This window comes from Bombus huntii, chromosome 1, assembly GCF_024542735.1.
Source record: "Bombus huntii isolate Logan2020A chromosome 1, iyBomHunt1.1, whole genome shotgun sequence".
In the NCBI taxonomy this organism is placed as follows: Eukaryota; Metazoa; Arthropoda; class Insecta; order Hymenoptera; family Apidae; genus Bombus; species Bombus huntii.
Genome location: NC_066238.1, coordinates 21,198,540 through 21,212,849, shown reverse-complemented (window position 1 = coordinate 21,212,849; position 14,310 = coordinate 21,198,540). Strand labels below are relative to the sequence as shown.

The 14,310-nt window shown below is 33.1% G+C and overlaps 1 protein-coding gene and 1 non-coding gene across 2 annotated transcripts in view; both read right to left on the bottom strand.

Annotated features, from left to right (window-relative positions):
* The window catches only part of LOC126874938 (growth hormone secretagogue receptor type 1), a 79,355-nt gene that overhangs the window by 55,720 nt on the left and 9,325 nt on the right, over window positions 1-14,310 (bottom strand). Inside the window, exon 2 of the mRNA XM_050638152.1 lies at window positions 7,631-7,806. The gene's annotated coding sequence lies outside the window, so the exon portion shown is untranslated. The remainder of the gene's footprint in view (window positions 1-7,630; window positions 7,807-14,310) is intronic.
* LOC126872769 (5S ribosomal RNA) lies at window positions 5,207-5,325 on the bottom strand. The gene has a single exon (XR_007692182.1). It is a non-coding gene; the product is annotated as a 5S ribosomal RNA (ribosomal RNA).

The following is a 14,310-nucleotide window of genomic DNA, read 5'->3' as shown; positions in this document are numbered from 1 at the left end:
AGAGATAGACGACGATACTTATAAATAAGCAGGCTCGTCGATATACAAAGTGGAATGATGCATTGCACGGGAAACTGTCTTCGTAAAGCTTAAGTCAATACTTTCCTCATATATCTTTGGTCAACTATTTTATTCGAAAGTTAACACGTAATATTGACTATCTTATATAACAGAAGTAAAGAAACGTAAGTCGAATTACTAGCCTGCGAATAATAATAATAAAAATCTAATAATAATAATAATAAAGTGTAAAGATCTGCAAAATATAATATTTATTAGTTGAAACGAACTTGTACTTAGGTTTCAGTTTTTTTCCATTTCTGAATGTTTTATAATAATATAAATTTGCATAAACATTCAGAGTCTACAAATTATTTCAACATTATTGGGACTGGTGAAGATTAAATAAGAATCAATTTCATTAATTTTATTTGTACAAAGAGCGTTTCGTGTAATTTATGTGAACTCTTTTGCATGCGTATGTGTACATATGTTATATAGATAATTCTGGTAATTGTAAACACAAGCCTATGTCTCTTTCTCGAATGAATTAAAAAAAGATCATACAGAAGAAGTTTGCACTGTTCAACTCGCACTATTATTCCATAGTGCGACCTTCTTCGCATGTTCTTTTCAAATAAGACTATATGACCTTTCTACATAAGTCATGTTACGAGCGAGTCATACGAGGTCATTGAAAAATTCAATGTTTTACAAGATATCTTATTTTTTCAAAAACTTGATTCGATCATAAAGGTATCTCCATTGCAACTTAAAAATTTCTTATACATTTCTGAATATATTTCATTAAGTATTAGTAAGTATAAAGAACTCGTAACGCATAGAGTGAAAGGAAAAAAGAGGCTATTTTCGCAAAAACGAAGAGTACATTAAAACTACAGATTCCATATTTAATAAAAAATCAATTTGTCCTTATTTCGTACGATTTTTATAATATTTTAACCTTACTGTCACATTTGAGTCATCTTAGACATAATCAAGATACTTTGCTATTAATAAATTATTTGTTTTTAGAGAAAATGTAAAAAAAATCGTTGGTTTCTCATTCCGACAGTACACAAAAGTTCTTCTCGAAAACATTCAAAATCTATATGACATTGGAATACATTAATAACGTTACTATAAATTTATAAATAAAGATATATTAAATTTATAAAAATTCTGTATAATAAAAAAGAATTTATTTTATCTATTTACGCATACTTATCAAATATTCTAGCATCGCTTAATCAAAAAAAAAAAATAAATAAATAAAAGAAAAGAAGCTTAATACACCCTCTATAATGGATTAAAAATATTTTCAAAAATATCAACTGCAATTTATCTCTACAATCTTCATCGCTTAAATTTTTCTTCCGAGAAGAATCTTTTATGTAAAAGTATTTTGCAACAACTGCATATCCAGGAGATTATACAGATTATCACGTAAGATTCGTAACTCTTCGCGATTCCTTTCTCCTTCCTCGATCCTTGGACATTGGCAATCGGGTGAAACGCAAGAGGGAGGCGAATATTCGTGGGACGTTATTTCTTCAACGGATTTCGAAATGATTCTCCGTTACTGAGGTGGCAACCGGGGCACAAAGGAAGAAGAAGGCACAAGTTAAATGGAATTCCGTATTAGGAATCCAAGCACATTCCGTGTAGCTCTCACAATTCTATTCAACCGATCGATGTGAAACGTTTTTTCAGCTTCGCTATTTTCAGCCAGAAACATTCGACGCAGCACTTAGTAATAATATTTGCTAAAATGGGATAATAAAAATAGAGTAATCCTACATTAGACCAAACCAAGAACAATCCTGGGAACAAATCTAGAATACTAGAAACTAAAAACAATTCTAGGAACGAATCTAGAATAATTCGAAGCAAGGACAATTCTAAGAACAAGCCTAGAATAATTCAAGGTCGTTATTATAATGGGATATACTATAACAAATGATACTACAACGAACGAATGCTTTAATAAATATAATTCCGAAATATAATTCTTATAAAACGAAAGTTGGAATAATACAACGAATACGAAGAAATATTACCAACCACTCCATTTATACAAATAAATTAGAAATTACTTTGCTATATAATTTGCCAGAACACAGTAACAAAGATAATTAACTCAGACTCAGATACAATGTGTAAATATTAAGCAAATTTATTTTATATTATTTTCATATTTAATTAAAATTCAAATCTCCAAGTATATGTACATGTATACGTGTGAACTGGCGCTAAGGGATAAAGATTAGAATTATGTACTTGACGATAAGGCAAGTTTTCATTTTCACGCTTCGACTTTCGATTTCTCTTTACAAGGTCAAGGAATTTTCATTTTAGACAGAAGACAATGGGATGAAAAATGATAGTAACGAATTTCCAATAATGTCAAGCTGAGAAGGAGGATCGCCATTGTCCTTTTCCCTCAAAAGGTTATCATGCGGATGCTTGAACTCAACCGGGACAACAATGGACCTCATCCATTGTCCACGCACATTCGATGTAATCTGATTTTATCGAGAGATAAAGAGCGAGCGAGAGTGGGGAATAAATCTTGCGGGTCAAAATCTTTCTGCTCATCGTCAATTTAGAGCGTTTCGACTAATAAGCTCTTCGTGATTTATGACTCTGGTTATAATCGCGTCAGTACGATGTAGGATCATTCTCGGTAGTTACTTTTTGCTTAACAACTTTTCCATCCGGTAATCTTCTTTACTTTAACATGTTTGTTAATCAGATCAATTTCTTGTTTATACTTCGTACTATATGTTACGAACAATTTTATAATACCTCGATATAATAATTATCTCTGTGATACAATTAATCTAGTTTCTTGCAGACATAATTATATTTTGAAACGAATAAAAGTTTTTTTTTATCCAAATTTTGTACAAGCATCGGTTAACTTGAATTCAATACATGAAGTTAATATGATCGCCCGTGGTTTCTATGATTCCATGAAAATGCACCAAAAAGGAGACATAACCTACAAGTATCTGTTAAATGTGATACATAGTTATTAAAATTCAATAAGATGTGTTTATATCGTTTTACTTTGGAGGGAGATTCTTAGGTTTATGGAACATTTTGTAGGGAAAGTCAAACCGACGCGAGACGGTGGAAAATATACAACGTTATTGTCACGCGTGCCGTGAAATTAAATTCCTTACTACGCGACGCGCATTCATTTGGACCTTTACGATCGAACTTTGATGACCGCGCCACTTCGCTACAACATCTTTTGTCGAGCTTGGAATTTTTCTGATGCCCCGACTAGACAACTGTGAATCGGAAATTTTCTTCGTTTCAGGCCGTAGAGTTTGTACGATCGAACAATTAAACATCCATAAGCGAACTAAAAATGAATTCAATTGAAAATAAGGAAATTACAATTGTAAAATAAGAAACTGTACTAAATCGCAATTACGCTAAATTCAATCGAATTCAACCTTACGGATTGTTAAAATTGACATTGATAGTACAAAAGGAGAAGAAAAATGTGAAAATGAAGAAAAAAAAAGGAAGAGAAAAATTACAAAATAAAGAATCGTATTAAATTGCAAATATCCGAAGTGCAATCGAGCTAAAGTTCACACGTGCAGCGAGCATGCGCATGGTTCCGTGGCGCGAAGGGTAACAAATATTGCCGCAACATTAAACATTATTCAATTACGTTTGCCGGATGTCGCGCGTTTGCGATGCAACGAAGGACACTCCATGCTCCCTCAATTATACACATGGTATATACATTGCATCCACGTTGATTTGTGTCACGTATTCGCGTGCTTCGTTGAAGACTCAACCTCGAACTGAGCCAACGGACCGAGCTTGTTATATTAATTCATCTTGCTCGGTTCGTTTATGCGAATCTCTCGTCGATAATTCGTATTCATCCGTGTTCAACGTGATCGTAAAAGATGCCATGGCTTCGATTCATAGCAACCAGGGATATAAATGACTTTGTCAATGAGCCGCGTAAACATGAATGCCTTGCTAATGTCCTCGAGAGATCGATTCTATTGAAAATTGCCGCAAGGGTAAACGATGTCCAAAGATCTTCTCTATGTGTAAACAGTTGTAACCTTCGTGTTTTCGTTGCTAATATTTTTTCCTTGTTTTTCTGTTCTTTTATTTTCATATCAATTTTTTACCCCCTTTACTTGATTTTCTATTTACTTATTTATTTACTGTAGAGTTATATATTGCGAAAATCTATACTATAAAATTTCTTGGAAGTTATCATTTCTGTTCTTATACAGGGTGGTTGGTAACTGGTGGTACAAACGGAAAGGGGGTGATTCTACGCGAAAAAAGAAGTCGAAAATATAGAATACAAATTTTTCGTTTGAGGCTTTGTTTTCGAGAAAATAAACTTTGAATTTTCGCTTGGTACACGTGCGGTACGTTATAACGGGTCTCACTGTAGATCGTTGTCTCGATGGAAAAATTAAAAAAAAAATTTTTATTCTATATTTTCGACTTCTTTTTTCGCGTAGAATCACGCCCTTTCCGCTTGTACCACCAGTTACCAACCACTTTGTATATCAATCAACTTTGAATTGTGAGATGGTTCTTGAAATTAAACCTATTTATGACAATACTCTACCTGTATTTGATTTAATAAATCGTTCACGATTCAGGAATAGTTTTGTTCAACTGATTTATAACTAAATACGTATTATTCATTATATAGCGTGTATAGAATATCGTGGTACAAGTCGGAACGGGCTGATTTCCATACAAAGGTAAGTCGTAAATGCAGAGTGACAATTTTTCATACGAAGTTTGTTTTTTAAAAAAATCGTCGATGGTGTTTCGTCGAGTGGCGCGTCACACTTGAGTGGTAACGACAGTCGATTGAACGAGTTCCTTCGCTTCTAGATACTCTGTTCGGCGGTACAAGCCAAATGGGGGCGATTTCCCACGCAACGAAATCCGAAAATATAGAATAACAATTTTTGATGTTAGTCTGTTACCATAAAATTTCTACATATCAAAAAACGTGACCTCCTTCAGTTTTAAAACATGTGCTAACTTATTTGTATGTATATGAGAGAATGATACAATGTATGGTAATAGTCGTGTAATACTACTAAAGTATATACTAGTGAAGAATATACTTTTTGTTCTATTGGATATTGTCATAGTTCACGAGGAAAAGTAAAAGAGACCCGAAAAATAAAAGAGAAGCCAACACCACACGGAGTTCCCAAGCGGTCACCCATCTAAGTACTACCCGTGCCCAGCGCTGCTTAACTTTCGTGATCGGACGAGAACGAGTGCTCTCAACGCGGTATGGGAGTTGGCTGAAATAAGTAATTGTGTTACTTGATATTATTGTGCAGAAAAATATTAGAAAGGAAGTATATGAATATGGGTAAAGATGAATTTTATTTACGTAATTATATTTATTTATATACGTGCATCCAGATGTGTAAAATTTTGCCTGGCTCTGTTTTCATGAAAATGGACTATGAAGTTCGGCGCATGTAGATACGCGTGCACTTGAAAAGTAACGAGAGTCAAGTGGACGGCCAACTTCATAACTGATTTTCTCGAAAACGAGACCTTGTATCAAAAATTGTCATTCTACATTTTCGGCTTGTTTTTACACGAAGGATCATCTGCTTTCGGTCTGTACTACAATTTTCCGTATATCCTGTATATGTAACGATAGAAATAAAAATATCAGTTTTGAATAGACTAACATTAAAATTGTTGAAAATCGTGATATTCTTGGCAGCATACGTTTATTACCGGTGATTCTCATCTAGTTCTGAACTGTATTTAGCTTAGAGTTTCCAGGTCGAAATAAATAACACTAAGGTAAACTTAGTGTTTCCTATCGATAGTTACGACGTTTCACATCAAAGAGATCTGTTATACCCAAGAATCAATCATCCTTTTCGGATATTCACACCTTCAAACACGCCACGACAATATTTCAATCGAAACACGTATATACCTTTCCAACGTTTCTTTGAAATCCATCTTTGAATGTCATTTCAAGAAATATTAAAGTCAATCACGTATTTTCTTCTAACATTGAATAGAGCAACGTTTCGATCTCTTCCAATTGTTAATACGAAACTCTAACGCAGAAAACTTCATTACACTACTTAACTTTAATTTAATTCAGTAGTTGAAAATTTTATTATGGGTGTACTTTTGATATTTTCTTCAGCCGTACATTTATTTCGAACTAAAGAAAATGATAGTCCCCACAGAGAGGAATTAAATGAAAATTTATTCATTGGACGTGAGATATAAAGAGTAGAAAAAGAAAGGAGTAACGTAAAAAGAATTATAATTAGGTAGCCATACAAGATGAGACATCTAATTTGAATACCCTCTTTGAACTATGTAGTTTTTTCCTTTGAAATTTATATCTAAATGCATGAATAATATTTTCATTTACAATTAAAAGATCTATTTCTATTATTTCATTCCAGAAAATTTTGTAGCACTTGCTTATCATTTTGGTTTAACTTTGTTCAATTAAACGTTGACTCTATTAAATTAGATTTATGTTAAAATGTAATTAATATCTGTCATTAATAATATTTAGCACGTAAAATATGGAACATAGTAAAATTGAATAATTAAAAAATAAATAATCTAATGAAAACGCAACTTCAATTAATTATTGTAGCCATTTATGATCCAAAGATACTAACTAAGAATTAATTTTGATCTTATGAGTTGTTGCAATTGCATGAACCATCCTATACAAATAGTACAATGAGGGTCGGAATCCCAAGAGAAATTTGGAAGCGGGGAAGATTCGGGAGGATATTAATCGAACCATATGCGATCAGGAAATACGCGTGTCGCGAAATTCGTTAAATAAATCACAATACCATTTTCAGGTCCCTTGTCAATCACCGAATAAGAAAGTAATAACGACATCGACGAATCAATTTATCAATCTTGAGGGATTGTGTCCAAGATTGGAAACCAATATTAAATAATACCATCGATGGTAATTGCTTCATTGTATTTCATTGGATCATTGATGCAATATTGGATCCAATATTGAAACGTATCTAATTATTCCACTATATATTTCCTTTAATAATATGTTTAAATTAAACAGTTAAACATGTTTTGTTTAATCAAGATCATATAGAAGTCCCTGAAAGAGGTCGTGCAAGTATAAAATTATCGTTATTCGCATCTACATATATATATTTCCTTTGATTATACTTCTAAATTAAAAACGTTTCATTAAATCAATTTCAAAATCATACGCAATCTAAAAACAATTATGCAATTTTAAAATTACTAATATTATTCATACAAAAACATCTTTGTATTGATAAAAAAGACAATTATTTCTTCATCGTCTGAATATTTTCTTAGTTAAAAATAATATACTATCATTTAAAAGAAATATTTAAAAATGAATTTGTAATTGATTAGTACATATTTATCTTATATCATTTATTAATCTTTGTGCGTATTAAATCTTGTACTTTACAAGAAGAAGGGCAATCGTGTTCAATATCAAGAAACCTTAAAATGTATATACATTTAAATATAATAACATATAAATGTACAAACGGTGCAAATGAGAGAGGTTAAGAAATCGAATTATAAGTAACTACTTTACCGATCAATGTCCCGATTGTCGCTTCACTAAGCTCTGATTAATATCTGCATGAGAAGCTTCCATTTTTCTGAACCTGGGGTGGCGTGTATCCAACATCTTCATTTTGTAAGCATCGCCTCGCCTCGCCTCCGAGAACTCATATTTTACCAGTTTACTTGGCCCCAACTTAGTGAAACCTGGTAAAAGAAAGAATGGTAATTTCAGTATTATGCGATACATCAAATTTATCAAAATCGCCATCTGTTTCCATCTATCTAACCTTTTTTTTCCCCTTTCCACATTAATATAGTATTAAATACACATATAAAATTATTTTATTTTGTATTCTTTGCTATTATAAATGCAAATTGTCTATAACTAATCTATATTTAGATAACTTACACGTAATGTGTCATTTGCACTATTCGTTTATGATTTTAATTTGATTTAACCTAACCTAACCTCTCAATAATCTCTTCTCCAGTAAGCACATTAAAGCTAACACAAGTAAAATTTTAATAATGTTTTTCATACAGCATTGCAATAAAAGCAAAAAAATTTATTACGTAATCTATAATTAATGATTAATAATTTCTTCAATTTTCTTGCGACGGAAAGGACATAAAAATCCGTAAAAGTTTGGAAATTATTTTCAAATAATTCCTGCAATTATTCAACCGTGTATTCGGCAAGCTTGATCTCGGTTCTTTATACGCTCTTCTGAATACAGAAAGCGTAGATATTAACGGCGAGATAAAAAGGATCAGGTAACTGCTGGAAGCTCGGAAGCTACATAGATTAGACTTACTAAATAACGCTACAAGCACGACAAACTGCTGCAAAAGAAACTTTAATTGGATCCTTCCATCTTTTCATGGCTAAAAGATGCATCGGAATAGAGCTTGTCTCGTCACTGAACATAGAAGAATCTCTGTATTTCTGCTCGACAGATTTCTGGAGTTGTTCGTGTTCAATTAGTTTCAGTCTGTGAAGTCCGTGACGCGACCTGGTTTATGGAAGACAGACATAGAAGTCTTTGGACTGCGGTAGGTCTATAGACAGCTTGGATCTCTTCAACTGACGGGTTGAAATTGTACTCTTAACCGTACGTTGCAGTCTTAATTACGCAACAAGTGGATTTTCATTTGGGAAAATGGAATGGAACATTGAACAGATTATTGTTCTAATTGTTATTTTATTTCTTTAGATTATATCTACTGAAAAAGATATTGTCAGAAATGTTAGGGCAACTACTTATTTGATCATATCCAGTTTTCGTGATTTGTCAATTTCAAAAAGAGGAAATTAATATTATAACGTAATATAATATAATAACAATAACGTAAATTAATATTCCATTTTTAAGAAACAGGTACTTGGCTTTTAAAAGTTCGTTTATTATAACCTGATATATCTGCGCAGAATAATTGAGAAATAACAGTTATCTATCCCCGTCAAAGTTGTACCTAAGAGCCTAAATTATAACCAAAAAATACACTTTCAAAAAATCCCTATTTACGAGATAGTATCTACCACAGTTCTTGCAAAGAACCAATGAATAACTCTCATACTATTCACAGAAAAGAGACTACCTAATATACCACCATAGAAAAATACAAGAATAGTAGTCATCTACCACTGTCAAACCTACACGCGTTAAGTCAATTTTAACCAAGAAACAGCTGCAAAAATTTTCTATTTGCGAAAAAATACCTATCACAGTTGTCACAAAGTACCAGTGAATGATTCATACTGTTCCATTGAGGTTATGTTTCGATGGTCTAGCTGATCGGCTGTATGCTTCGTTCAAATTCGAACTGGGCTAATTATATTCGATGTCGAGCAGAAAGTGAGAGAAAGAGATAGAGAGAGAAAATGTGAAACAAACTTCAGCATCGCGTTTAACATGAACCTGTTGTCTCCTGTCAAGATTCTCTCGTCTATCGGTTCGTTTGGTATTCTTGTAGCCGTCTAAAAAATCTGACGCGTAATTTACGAGTTCCGTCGAAATCTGTGTCCTGTGATTTATCTAAATTCCCATAAGTTTCCGGAAAAACCACCGGTATTATTTTTCTTGGTCGACCACGTCCAATAAAAAGGTTAGGAACATCGAAACTGAATAATCGCTACAACCTCTGAGAATCTGGACGTACGTCTTCGATCTTTCGTGTTTCATGGATCTTTTGATTTATCGCACTGGGTCGCTAACCTCGTTTTCACATACTGCACGTGTCGACGTTTTAATGATCTTGTTGCTTCGTTTACATGATCCTGTAGTTTGAGTAATTCCAAATGAAATTAACAATTTCAGGAAATTCGATTAGCAGAAATATTCTGGTTTTTATGTGAATTTTAATTGATCTTAATTTTTCTCTATTTTCTTTTATTAATGCATTTCCTAATGATATAAAGTTTACCGCCGCATTTTTTGCCGTTTCTTAGATTTCTTGTTTGCATTGTTATTTTTATATGAATGTAAAATAATTTGAGAAAAAGAAGAATAAATGACAAATTATACTCCTAATAAGGAAAGTAAAGTGTTTTGAGTAAAGAAATGGGTTACAGATTAGGAATTTAGATGAGGTTATTAGAAATTGTTACATGTAAAGGAGAATTCGATTATATAGACCGTAATCGACTAAATCTACAGCAAGTTCTACTTAGCACTATGAGCCGTTCATCACATGGAACAATGTTTAGGTCTTCCTACGTGCAATTATCTTCTGAAATCTGCTAGTTCCGTGCATTGTTTCATGCGAATGGAGATTAAAGGTGTTTTAGGTTATCTTCCAACAAGATAATATCGCTAATAATAACGATAAACATTTGTATTGCATATTATGAGTGAAATAAAAAAAAAGACAAATAGGAAATAAATACCAAAGGAAAAAGGACAATTTAAAAACTTTCAAATGACAAACCGAATGCCCTTTCAATAAGATAATAACACAATCAATATCGTACACTATAAATCATCAAATCAAGTAAATATTTATTTTATTTAATTATCCAAACTGTCTATAAACGTTTAAAAAAAACGAAAAGAAGAATATAACAAGTTTGAAGATTGCGGTGGATTTCAGGTCGTTTTCACGGTAGCGTCCTAGTGTCTGTTCACTAGGGTCGACGCGAATTTCGATATATGTATACACAACAGGCCATGATATAACTATCTGATGAAGGATTTACAACAGTTCGGACAGATGTATGGATAAACAGTGGAGATTCGTTCGCGATTCGCAACGAGGAAGATGTTAGAGATCCGAGGAAGATTCACGTCTTGCTTTTAAAAATTTCGCTGTTATTGTTGGTCCCGGGCCAAGCTAAGTAATGCCCTGCATGACGCAAATACATCAACCTCGCCGCCATCGCCACCATTTGCCTTTCCTTTCGAACTTTTCGCCCCATCTTCTACTTACAAACGTGACAAATCGAGCATGTTGATGGAATTATTCTAGTCCCGTGGATTAGGTCGGTGTATTTCCATATAACCCAGGGAATCACTTTCTTTCGAAGAATTTTTGAATATTATAAAGTTTCTTGGAATTTGGAATGCTGACTCGTTGCTATTTGTTTGACCCTTTCATTGTTATTTGTAATTAAAATCACAGATCAATCAAAGACTGTTAACTTTTAGTTTATAAATCTGCTTAAAACTCTCAGGTTAATTTATATCTTTTTATCTTATTAATGGTCCTTTTTATTTTTGAACGCGTAACATAACCTTAGTACTAGGATAAATTTTTCACGCGAAACCATAGTATTGAATATTATGATTTACTAAATTGTATTTTTCTGACATGTATCTATTTGTGATTCTTTATACAGGGTAGGCCAAAATTCGTGGTACAAATGAGGTCAGGCAGATAGTACCTTCGGCTCAAAATAAGATGAAAACAGAGTAACAAGATTGCTGAGTCTTTGTTTACGAGAGAAATGCAATTCAAAACCAGTCTAGTACACATGTATCTAACTAATGACTAGCGTTGCAGATTTCATTGCAGACCATTACTGTCATTGTTTTTGTTCAGGATATAATGTCGATGTCAGGCATTGTTTATTATCAAAATATTAACAGTTAATTGCTATCGGGCAAGCGATATAACGCGATACACTAACGAGGAGTATAAGGGTATGGCTTTCGCACTGGGAGATTGCGATGAAAATGCATCTGCTGCAGCACGCTATTATCGTGAACAATACCGAATAATTGCTGTCATCCAGATAGGAGAATTATCACTAGAGCTTTCTCTTTCCCCGTTCAATATTTGTTCCTGTTCTTTATAAATCACAGAAATGAAAAGTCATGGCCATAACCCCGGAATTTGTGACAATGCAGAAATAGAATTCTCCTATAAAAAGATCTATAAATACGAAATCTCTTTCTGTTCGACGTAATGTAAGTAAATCAACATCGTCGCGTAGCACAGGATAATAATGTGCATGCGTACCACTACACCAGTGCTAACACATACAGACGTTGCATCACGTTTAACTTTCTGCCACTAGTTGGAGCAGTAGTATTCTAACAACGTAGGTTTTTTTATCATGCATTTCATGGCCAGGTGAATCCAAGATTACAAAACACGCGAAACACGCAAAAAGAATGTATGGGCCGAGATAGTCCATAACGAAATTGTCGGTCCCCATTTTCAAATAACCTAAGTGGTGTATCGTGTTTTTATGCAACGAACTACCTTCATCACTTCCACCATTCGAAGAAATAATATGATCTTTCAACATGGCAGAACCTCGCCACAATACACCAAGAATGTATGTCAATCTTTAAATGAGCATTTCGACTGTTGGAACGACCGTTGAGGAACAGTATCTTGACCCCCCGAAATAACGCCTCTTGTTTTCTATCTGTGGAAGCACGAGAAAGAATAGTTTACTACAAAAACATAGCAAGCGTTGAGCAACTAAAACGAAGAACCATCCTGCCATTTGAAGACATAAACACTGCAGACAGTTCGATATAATTTAATTGTGTACAATTTTGTATACGGAAGAACGGTTAATATTTTGAAAAATATATAAATAAAAATAAACTGAAATGATGGATAATAAACTGTATTTGATTAAAGCTGGACTGTTTTAAGGGGAATATCTCCTTTGTCAAAAATATTGATTTTTTGGCATTTTTTTATTACAAAAAGATATGAAATTAGTTAATCTGAAACTTTTGATGCGTTTTATTTATTATATTTTTATTAAGCAACACAAATTTTTTCAGTTCAATTTACTGAAAAATACAGTTTAAATGCAATTTTCTCGAAACAACTTTCTCGCAGCTGGATGGCACGATTAAAAAAAAGTATTGGGGCGACTAACTTGAAATCTTAACTGTATATTAAGAACGAGTCCTTTTATCGTTTGACCTACAGGCAAAATGATAGGTTGCATGTTTTTTCTTTAATACCGAAAAGTTCGCATGAAATATGCTAGGTGAAATCGAACATTTGGATTTGAACTGTTGTCACCATACCTAGAAAAAGAAATATTTTTCGTTGATTGCAGATCAAACGATAACTATACGCGTATAAAGTATAAACTCAATGAAATTTTTTACTTTAGACGAACTAGAGGGTTCACGTGCAGTTCAAACAGTATTTTTTGGTAAATAGAATTAAAAAACTTTGTATAACTTAGTAAAAGTATCGCAAAAACATATAAAACATTCAAGATTAATACATTTCATATCTTTTTGTAGTTAAAAATGCTAAAAAGTCGATAGTTTTGATAAAAAAAAAAAATTAGTTCATTGGTGTCACTTATTACATTTATCGCGTTCATTTGTAAACCTGAACAGTATATGTAGCAGAGATAAATATCGATAGTAAACAGTGCCTGATATCATATCCTGTATAAAAACAGTACTAGCGTCTGCAGTAAAATCTGCAACGTTAGTCATCAGTCAGGTGCACGCGCACGAGATTGATTTTTAAATGTATTTTCTCGTAAACGAATTTTGCTAACACAAATTCGATATTCTTGATTTCCATCTTATTTTGAACCGTACTATATTCCTGATCTCATTTGTGCCACAAAATTTGGTCCACTCTGTATTTTATTTTGAGATATACAAACCACATAAAAGCCCATACCTTGCAGGATATAACAAAACAATAGATGTTACGTTCTTTTCATAAGTAGATTCTTGTTTCTATTATTTCAGGCGTTTCGTAATTTTTAGTTAAAAAGATTTCTGCATTCTTAGACAGACGTAGATCTTATTTCTTTCTTTTCCTTGTTTTGTGCTTGTTTTGTAAAACGATTGCAAATAGATTATGAGATTAAACGTCTGCGTATTGGCTAGTGGCGCCAGCTAACGAGGATCCTCCAAGTAACAATAGTTGCACTTGTCGACTGATTTCTACTGCCACCTGCTTCATTATCAAGAACAGCCCAAAAGAAAGTTCCTAAGATCTATACGTAATGCTATATAAGTGTCCATTTGACAAACTATCGTAATAGTATCGCGAATTGCGCTGGAGAACATTTCTCGCAAGTGGATACTGCGTTGAGAATGAGCTGAGTGAGGATAGCACTCCCAAATGAGAATTTTTACGCAAACCAAACGGTATTCGTTTGTCCACAACTGAACCACGTTTGCCCACACAAACATTTTGTTTATCCGCTCTTCAAAAAGAGGTTATCACCAAATGAACATTTTAAAAAATTTGTAATCAGCGTAATTT